The sequence below is a fragment of the Zalophus californianus genome, chromosome X (assembly GCF_009762305.2).
Source record: "Zalophus californianus isolate mZalCal1 chromosome X, mZalCal1.pri.v2, whole genome shotgun sequence".
In the NCBI taxonomy this organism is placed as follows: Eukaryota; Metazoa; Chordata; class Mammalia; order Carnivora; family Otariidae; genus Zalophus; species Zalophus californianus.
Genome location: NC_045612.1, coordinates 7,412,377 through 7,422,132, shown reverse-complemented (window position 1 = coordinate 7,422,132; position 9,756 = coordinate 7,412,377). Strand labels below are relative to the sequence as shown.

The following is a 9,756-nucleotide window of genomic DNA, read 5'->3' as shown; positions in this document are numbered from 1 at the left end:
ATTGATTTCTCTTGACCTTTGTTCTCACTTTCCAAGGGGCAAGGATTCAGAGGATTTTAATTTAAAAGAAGTCCACACTGGAAAACAGTATGGAGGTTCCTCAAAAAGTTGAAAATAGAGCTACCCTACAACCCAGCAATTGCACTACTGGGTATTTACCCCAAAGATACAAATGTAGGGATCCGAAGGGGTATGTGCACCCCAATGTTTATAGCAGCAATGTCCACAATAGCCAAACTATGGAAAGAGCCAAGATGTCCATCAACAGATGAATGGATAAAGAAGATTTGGTATACACACACACACACACACACACACACACACACACACACACACACACACTGGAATATTATGCAGCCATCAAAAAACCCCACAAAATCTTGTCATTTGCAACGATGTGGGTGGAACTAGAGGGTATTATGCTAAGTGAAATAAGTCAATCAGAGAAAGACAAGTGTCATGATCTCACTGATATGAGGAATTCTTAATCTCAGGAAACAAACTGAGGGTTGCTGGAGTGGTGGGGGGGTGGGAGGGATGGGGTAGCTGGCTGATAGACATTGGGGAGGGTATGTGCTATGGTGAACGCCAACGAAGGGGGGGAAATCGGAGGGGGAGATGAACCATGAGAAACTATGGACTCTGAGAAACAAACTGAGGGTTTTAGAGGGGAGGGGTTGGGGAGATGGGTTAGCCCAGTGATGGGTATTAAGGAGGGCACATATTGCATGGAGCACTGGGTGTTATATGCAAACAATGAATCATGGAACACTACATAAAAATATAAGTCCACAGTGTTGCTAAAGAATCCATCGTAGCTGCATTTTCCATCAGGTGTTCCCTACAGACATCCATATACTGACCTGGGCTTCTGTTGAACCCAGTTTCAGTACTAGGTTCAGCTGTCTTGAGAAGACTTACTGCTATTTTTTTTCCTTTACGCTGATTTAGATATTGTAACCATGAATTATGTGGCTCAGAGGTATGTTGGCACATATAATTTCAGAAACTTCTGTAAAGTGGGTGTAGCCAACAGAATGATTAATTTTCAGTGGACTTTTCTCTCTGCTCGAGTACAGCTAATAGACCAGAGCCTGAGTGAGGAGAGACAGAACGAAACTCCAAGAACCTTTTTAGTTATTTCAGTTTGCAGTGATTGACCAGAGATTCCTTTATCATTAGGCCTGTTGTATGATGGTCTTTCTGATTGGCCAAGGAATGGAGAGGCCAGAGTTTATTGATGAACCGATGAACATAGATGAAAATTCCCCAGAAACCTCAATACAGTATGGATGTAGAATTTTCTCTAGTCTTATATGACTTTAAATTTGAAAATATCAAGTGGATCTATGACTGGGAGGGTCAGGATTTCAATGTCACCCACTTTAACAATATAGACTAAAAGTGCTGTTGAGATTCACATGTTGTGTTGTATTCTGCAAAGACTGGACTCTGTTGCAATACCCAAAAGGACATTTGCAGGACCAAAGATGGATGGAGTGACAGATAGCTCTCTGTCACAAAGCAGACCTGTGCCTTTGTAGTAGGAGTGAAAATGCATACATAAGAAGTCCCTGATAGAGCATCATAAATGTCAAGGATAGGAATCCCAATCCAGCATTTTATAATTAGGGGATGCATTGAGCACCCATATTTATTTCATTGGGGGAAAAATAAAAACCAAAAGGAACTGTAATAATATACTAGAGGAAGAAAATACTACCTTGGAGAAACCGACAAAGAGGATCTGTTGTTGATACAGAAATTAAAAGCATTATTTATCTATAGACAACTTGCAACAACCAGCTAGTGGTAGGTGGGTAGAAAGGAAATATAAACAAAATGTTTACTGTAAGAAGTCCTAGAAATTCAGATGATCAGCTCTTAAAAAAGAGTCATAAAGTCCTATTAAGGAAGTTCTTGTTGCTTAAATAACAAGTTTAAAGATTTTCTTATCACTGTCCAAAAAGATTGAAGTAGAAGAAGCAAAAAACAATTGTAAAATGGAGATATATTTATGTACACCTGGAAACTGTGCCTTGTGTTCAAATTCATTAAAGCTTGATCATGCAAGTGTCAAGAAAGAAAATGGGCTACAGACATGAATAGAAATTTCAGTGAAGATATACAGATAGCAAATGAACTATAAAAAGATGTTCAACATTAACCATTAGTGAATTGCAAATGAAAACTTCAATGAGATATCACTATACAGGCACCAGAATGACTTAACAATTTTTTGTTTAATGATAACACCAAATGCTGGTGAGAATGCAGAGAAACTATCATTCAGAGATTGCTGGTGGGAATATAAAATGGTATAGCCACTCTGGGGGAGAAAAAAAGCATGGTAGTTTCTTACAAAACCAAGCTTGCCGTTGCCACATGACCCAGCAGTTGCTCTTGGACATTTGTCTCTGAGAAATGAAAACTTTAAGATCACAGATAAACCTATCCAGGAATGATTGTAGCAGCTTTATTTGTAATTCCAGAAATCAAAACCAAAATGTCCTTCAATAAATGAGTGGTTTAACAAACTCTGGTACATTCACACTATGCAATATTACCCAACAATAAAGGAAAAAACCCATTGATACAACAGCTTGAATGGATCTCAAGGGATTTATGCTGAATGTAAAAGCCGATCACAAAAAGTTACATACTGAATGATTCTATTTATGTAACATTCTTGTAATGACAAAATTATGGAGATGAGCAAATTACTGGCTTCCAGGGATGAGGGAGGATATGGCTGTGGTTGTAAAAGAATAGCAAAAGGAATCCTTATTATGGAACTTTTCTGTATCTTGACTAGGGTGGTAGTTACAGGAAACTACACAGGTGATAAAATTGCACAGAACTAAACACACACACACGTGCATGTATAACTGGTGAAATCTGAATAAGGTAAATAGATCATAGCAATCTTACCTTCCTGATTTTGATATTATACTATACACAGGCAAGATGTTACCACTGACGGGGGGGGACAAGGTTAAGGGTAGAAGGCATATTTCTATTTCTTGCAACTGCATGTAAATTTATAACCTCAAAATTAAAAAAAAAATGAAACTAAAGCAACTTTGGAGCATCCTTTAAATCCTACTAAATTCTCGGGGTCCCTGGGTGGCTCAGATGGTTAAGCGTCTGCCTTCGACTCAGGTCAGGGATCGAGCCCCACATCGGGCTCCTGGCTCAGCAGGGAACCTGCTTCTCCTCATCCCTCTGCTCTCCCCCTGCTCATGCTCTCTCCTGTATCTCAAGTGAATAAATAAAAAATCTGTAAAAAAATAAAATAAATGCTACTAAATTATCAACAAAACATTCATAACCTAAAAATGTAATATTGATGTATGCAAGAACATTGATTGTTCTCACAGTAATTATACTGAGTGAAAGAAGCTGGATAAAAATGAATATGGTTTACATTTTGTAACCAGGTCCAGAGGAGGTGGCAAGGTAAGATGGGGGTACAGGGAGAGATAGGAGGAGGGAGCAACTACCAAGGGGCAGGAGGAAACTTGGGGGTGATGGATATGTTCTCTCTTAAAGTTGTGATGATTTAATGGTGTATGCATAGGACCAACTTCCTCAAGCTGTCACTTTAAGCATGTGCAATTATATGTCAATTATACTTCAATAAACTCATTTACAGTGATAGTCTCTTCAGGAAAAAAAAAAAACACAACTTTGAGAGAACAAAAATAAAAGATCGTCTCCCCTCCAAATACATTTAGAATTCTCTGTAGACAATGCTCTCCTTTATTGCCTGCACTGAAGGCAGACTGTTCCCATTGCCCTGCCCTTGAAAGGTCACTGCTCCACCCTAAATTTCTTAAGAAAGTGGGCTAATCAGTGTTGGGTTTGTGGCTTCCAATCATCATTATTTTCATCTTTAGGGTGCTTTTAGTAACTTTCATTAGGGTGAGAATTTTGGCTCTTCTGAGGACTTTTAGTTGTTGACATTATAGGGTAAAATGTAACAAACACCACCCTGGGGTTGGTGGCCTGGAACTTATTTCTTGTTCAGCTTTGGGGATGGTACTGCCACCCACACACCTCACCCCATATAGGCTCTGACAATCTACACTTTGACGTCATTCTTCCCTGCCGCCCCCATCTCCCAAAGGCAGAAACACCAAGCCCTTTCTCATCTTGCCCATTAGGTCAAGTGTTAAGGAGGAAATTTGTCTTCAGTGCTCGGTCCTGACCCAGTCTTTGTCCCCACGATCTGATTAACTGTGATTCTGCCAGTCTGGCCCGGTCTGGCCCCCAACCCTACACTACCCGATGTTGCTTCCTTTTTGTACTACTGCCTCTTCCCTTTCCTCCCTGATCCCACCATGAGAGAACTCATAGACACCCACACGAATTACCACAACAGGTTGGCTTTATTTCTGGTGCCATCAATGTAACCTGATGCTGTAAAATTCAGCGTCTACACGATTGTCCATTTCTCAGCCACCAGACCTCTGGAGACTTAGCAGATATTACTGAAGTCTCTGGCCTCGCTCTGGAGTTATTGGCCGCCCTGGTCATCATTTGATGTGGTAGACTTCTCCACCTTCTCTTGGGCTTGCTCTGGCTCATTTTGCCTCAGTGTCTCATTCAGTCTGTGATAGTGACCAATAAGTGGTGTTCTTCTAGCTTTTTTAGGCTTTCTTACAGTTTTTTTCTGAGACTTTTTTACTCAAACTCCTGTGGAGGGGACTTTTTAGCTTCAGGGTTGTCTTCAGTACCTGGAACAACAACAGAGTGAGGCCAAAAGGGCATTGGCTTAGGGGAAGAAGATGGGATATTGATAGAAAAGGGGGCATCATGAGAAGATGTCAGGGCTAAGGAAGGAATTTGTGCCAGGTGAGCAAAGGTTAAGATTCTTGGGGGAGGGGAAATCAATGAAGGAAAGAGTAGCTTGGGTAGGGTCATCTCACCTTGCCACCACCTCTGGACCTGGGTTGATAGGGAGTCTTCATTTTTTCCTCTCTTCCAAACTTGAGGTTGGTTGCTCCATATCCTGATTGGGCTGTGGTAGTTTCCTGGTTACCTTAGACATATTGAAGCTTCCCAGTGGTCTGTCCCAGGCCTCCTAACTATTCTACTGCATATAACTCTTCCCAGGACAGTGAAGGTCCATACCCTCCAGCTTTGATTGGTCAGCTAGGCTCTCCTCCAGCCAATGGTGGCTAAGGTGGGGCTCAGACATCATGAAGCACTACTTATGACACCACTCTGTGTTGGGGAGGTTGCTGGGGAGGCCAAAATGTGGCTCTGACATTTCAAAGTATCATTCCTGACACCTCTGGATGGGAGGGGAAATGATACGGAGGCAAAAATGGTTTGGTTAGAGAAAGGAGGCTTTTCTTTAACATCCGCCAAAGAGTTTTCCTAAACTGAACTACCACTGTTCCTCATATCCCCATGTTCAATTGTGGTAGTGCACATAGTAGAGAAAGAATCTTTCCTGCAATCTGTTCTCTGAGGCCACCCCTACTCAGCGGTTTATTTTGCTGTGTCCCTCCCTTAGTTAGCTAGTGTTTGGGATATTTTACCTAAAATCCCTCCAAGAGCAATATGGCTGAGTTTAAATATCAGTGAAAATATGACTCATCTTACAGACTAACAAAAAGCTCCCATGAATAAGCTCTCTACCTATAGCATTTGGCATTAGAGGCTGCTGATTTGATTAGATTATTTTCTGCCAGCTCTGTGACTTACAGGCAGGGATTAGAATTAACTGCCCACCCATGAAGGTTGCTTTTATCTTTTATTCTATTTTTGGACTCTGACCATGTTATTGTCATTGAGTTTTGCAAGGTTCTTTCTCTTACATTTTATTTATATTTTATCTTTATATTTTATGTTTTTCTTCTTCCTAGATTCCAACACTCATTTCCTTCCCGCTATTAGGCATCTACTCTGATGTGTTTGAATTATGTCCTTGCGTGTGTTTGTACTCTTGTGAAATATGTGGCCTTCTTAAATATGTGGTGTTTGAATGCATAGTATTGTGCCATAGATCTTGTTTCTTAACTTATACACTCAACACTATGCTTTTTAAGTTCGACTTATGTGGCTATATGTATCTTTAGCTCATTGCTTCTAATGCATCAGATTCCATTAGCATTTATGCACCAAGTTTTGCTTGTCCATTATTTCCCCTTTTGAGGAACACCTGTGTTGGCTCTCCACTCCATTCCTACAAACAATGCTGTGATTAACATCCTCAATCATGTTCCCTTATGGACTTCTGCATATATTTCTCTGGGATATACACTCAAGGATAGAATTTCTAGGTCTTAGATACATATAATTCTTAGTCCATTTGGGCTACTATAACAGAATACCATAGACTAGCTGGCTTAAACAAAAAACATTTATTTCTCACAGTTTTGGAAGCTGGAAGTCCAAGATTAAGATGCTAGCATGGTTGGGTTCTTGATTAAGACCCTCTTCTTATGTCCTTACATGGCCTTCCTTGATGGGTGAGAAAGAAAGAGCTATCTCCTCTTTTTTTAAATAGGACATTAATTACATTATTAGGCCCCATTCTCATGACCTTTTCTAACCCCAATAACCTTCCAAAAGCCCCACCTCCAAATACTATCACACTGGGGATTAGAGCTTCAACATGTGAATTTTAGAGGGACACGGATATTCAGTATATAAGCAGTAATTTTGCTAATTATTGCCAGATTGCTTTCCAAAATGTACCCATCTAACTTCCCAATAGAATTATATTATTACCTGTTTCCCTACACACTAATACTTGGTATGGAAGGCAACTTCTGATATGGCTCCAGCCTTTTGATGTTCACACTTTTGTGTAATCCACTACCCTTGAGTGTAGGATATATCTAATGACTTGCTTCTAATGAATAGAATCCATAGAAAGTGGCAAAAGTAGTGGGAGGTTAATAATTATTAACATAATGAGTTTTCCTCTTACTATAACTTTTTTGCTGACAATCTCTCTTGCCCTCTCATTTTCTCATTCTGATGAAAGCATATTGTGAGATAATCAGTGAAAAGGCTCACATCTCAAGGAACATCTCTTGAGGAAATGAGCCCTCTCTGCAACAAACCACAAGGAACTGAATCCTATCAACAGCCACATTTGTGGGCGGGGAATTTGGTCCTTTCCAAATGAGTCTTGAGATGATGTAGCCTTGTAAGAGACCCAGGGCCAGAGGACCCAGCTAAGCTACCCCCAGGTTCTTGACCCGTAGAAACTCTGAGACAATAGATTTTGGTGTTTTAAGCCACTACTCTTTGGGGTAATTTTTTTAAAAGATTTTTTATTTATTTTTTTAACAGAGAGACACAGCGAGAAAGGGAACACAAGCAGGGAGTGTGGGAGAGGGAGAAGCAGGCTTCCTGCCGAGCAGGGAGCCCGATATGGGACTCGATCCCAGGACCCTGGGATCATGACCTGAGCCGAAGGCAGACGCTTAATGACTGAGCCACCCAGGTGCCCTGGGGTAATTTTTTTACCCAGGAAATAATAACTAATACTTAGTATTATCCAACTTTTAATTTTTAAAGAAATTTGATTGATAACACAGTCTCCTTTTACTTCTGTGATTACTAGTGATGAAGCTATCCAGATTTTCTATCTTTAAAATTGTTTTTTGGTTATTAACATTTCTCATTCTTGGATTTCTTGTCTTTTTCATGTTGATTCTATCATTACTTTGTAATTTTTGGATATTAATTCCTTGTTAGTGAACTTTGTCTTTGATATACTTTGAACATAAATCCTTGATGTTTATCCAATTTTGTTATTCTCAACATACTTTTCCTGCACCATCTGATATGTGGTGATATCTTTATCACATACCTTTTAATTTTAGGGGGTGTTCATTGATCATGGCCTCCAGTACTAGGTTGAATGTAGAGGCAATATCAGATATTTATATCCTGAAGGTCATGTGCCTAATGTGTTAACAGTAATTAGGAGAGGTTTTGATTGTTTTTGCTGTGGAGACTTAATCATGTTAAAGAAGTTTCTAGCTGTTCTCAGTTTTTGGAAAAAGCTTTTTAAAAAACCGTAAGAGACTCTTAACTCTAGGAAACAAACTGAGAGTTGCTGGAGGAGAGGTGGGTGGAGGGATGGGGTAATTGGGTGATGGGATTTAAGGAGGGCACTTGATGTGATGAGCACTGGGTGTTATATGCAACTGATGAATTACTAAATTCTACCCCTGAAGCTAATAATACAGTATATGTTAACTAAATTGAATTTGTTTATTTTTAAAGATTTTATTTACTTATTTGACAGAGAGAGAGAGAGTGAGAGAGGGAGAGAGAAAGCGAGCACAAGCAGGGGGAGAACCCGAGGGAGAGAGAGAAACAGGCTCTCCGCTAAGCAGGGAGCCCAATACATGACTCGATCCCAGGACCCTGGGATCATGACATGAGTCGAAGGCAGACGCTTAACTGACTGACCCACCCAGGCACCCTGGCTAAATTGAATTTAAATAAAAAGTTTAAAAAATAATCATGTGTCTGAAAAGATGTTCATCATCACTTATCATAAGGGAAATGCAAATCAAGACTACAATGAGATAGTCCCTCATACCTGTAGGAATGGCTAAAATCAACAAGAAACAACAGGTTTTGGTGAGGATGTAGAGAAAAAGGAATCCTTATGCACTGTTGGTGGAAATGCGAACTGGTGCAGTCACTGTGGAAAACCACATGGAGGTTCCTCAAAAAGTTAAAAATAGGTAGCAATCACACTACTGGGTATTTATTGAAAGAATATACAAAAACAGTAATTCAAAGGGATACATGCACCCCTGTGTTTATAGCAACATTATTTACGATAGCCAAATAATGGAAGCAGCTCAAGTACCCATCGATTGACGAATGGATAAAGAAGATGTGGTATATGTATACAATGGAATATTATTCAGTCATAAAAAAGAATGAAATCTTGCCATTTGCAGTGACATGGATGGAGCTAGGGTATAATGCTAAGCGAAATAAGTCAGAGAAAGACAGATACCATATGATTTCACTCACGTGGTATCTAAGAAACAAAACAAAGGAGCAAAGGGTAAAAAAAAGAAAGCAAGGCAAGCAAAGAAACAGACTTTTAACTACAGAGAACAAACTGATGGTTACCAAAGGGGAGGGTGGGTGAAATAGATGAAGGGGATTAAGAGTACACTTATCATGATGAGCACCGAGTAATGTATAGAATTGTTAAATCACTATATTGTACACCTGAAACCTTACTATGTTGTAATTTTATTTTGGATAGCAACACGACCAGCAAAAAGATTATATTTCCCATTCTCCTTTCCAGGTAGAGATTATCATGTGATAGTTCTGGCCAATGAGATATAAGTAAGTTATTGGGTTTGGTTTCTTTTTTCTTTTTTTTTTTTTTTTTAGGTTTCTTTAAAAAAATTTTTTTATTATATTCATTTAGCCAACATATAGTACATCACTCTTTTTTGATGTAGTGTTCAATGATTCATTAGTTGTGTATAACACCCAGTGCTCATCCCAACATGTGCCCTCCTTAATACCCATCACCCAGTCACCCCATCCCTCCACTCCCCTCCTTTCTGTAACCCTCAGTTTGTTTTCTGGAGTCCATAGTCTCTCATGGTTTGTCTCCCTCTCTGATTTCTTCCCATTCAGTTTTCCCTCCTTTCCCTTGTGGTCCAAATTGTCCTTTAAATTTCATTTCATGATCTGTTTCTTCTCAGTTTTGAAATCAAAGTTATGCTAGTCTTATAAAATGGG

At 39.6% G+C, this 9,756-nt stretch overlaps 1 pseudogene; it reads left to right on the top strand.

The window, feature by feature from the left end:
* Nucleotides 1-834: 834 nt before the first annotated feature.
* LOC113930539 lies at nucleotides 835-1,788 on the top strand (annotated as a pseudogene).
* Nucleotides 1,789-9,756: the final 7,968 nt, after the last annotated feature.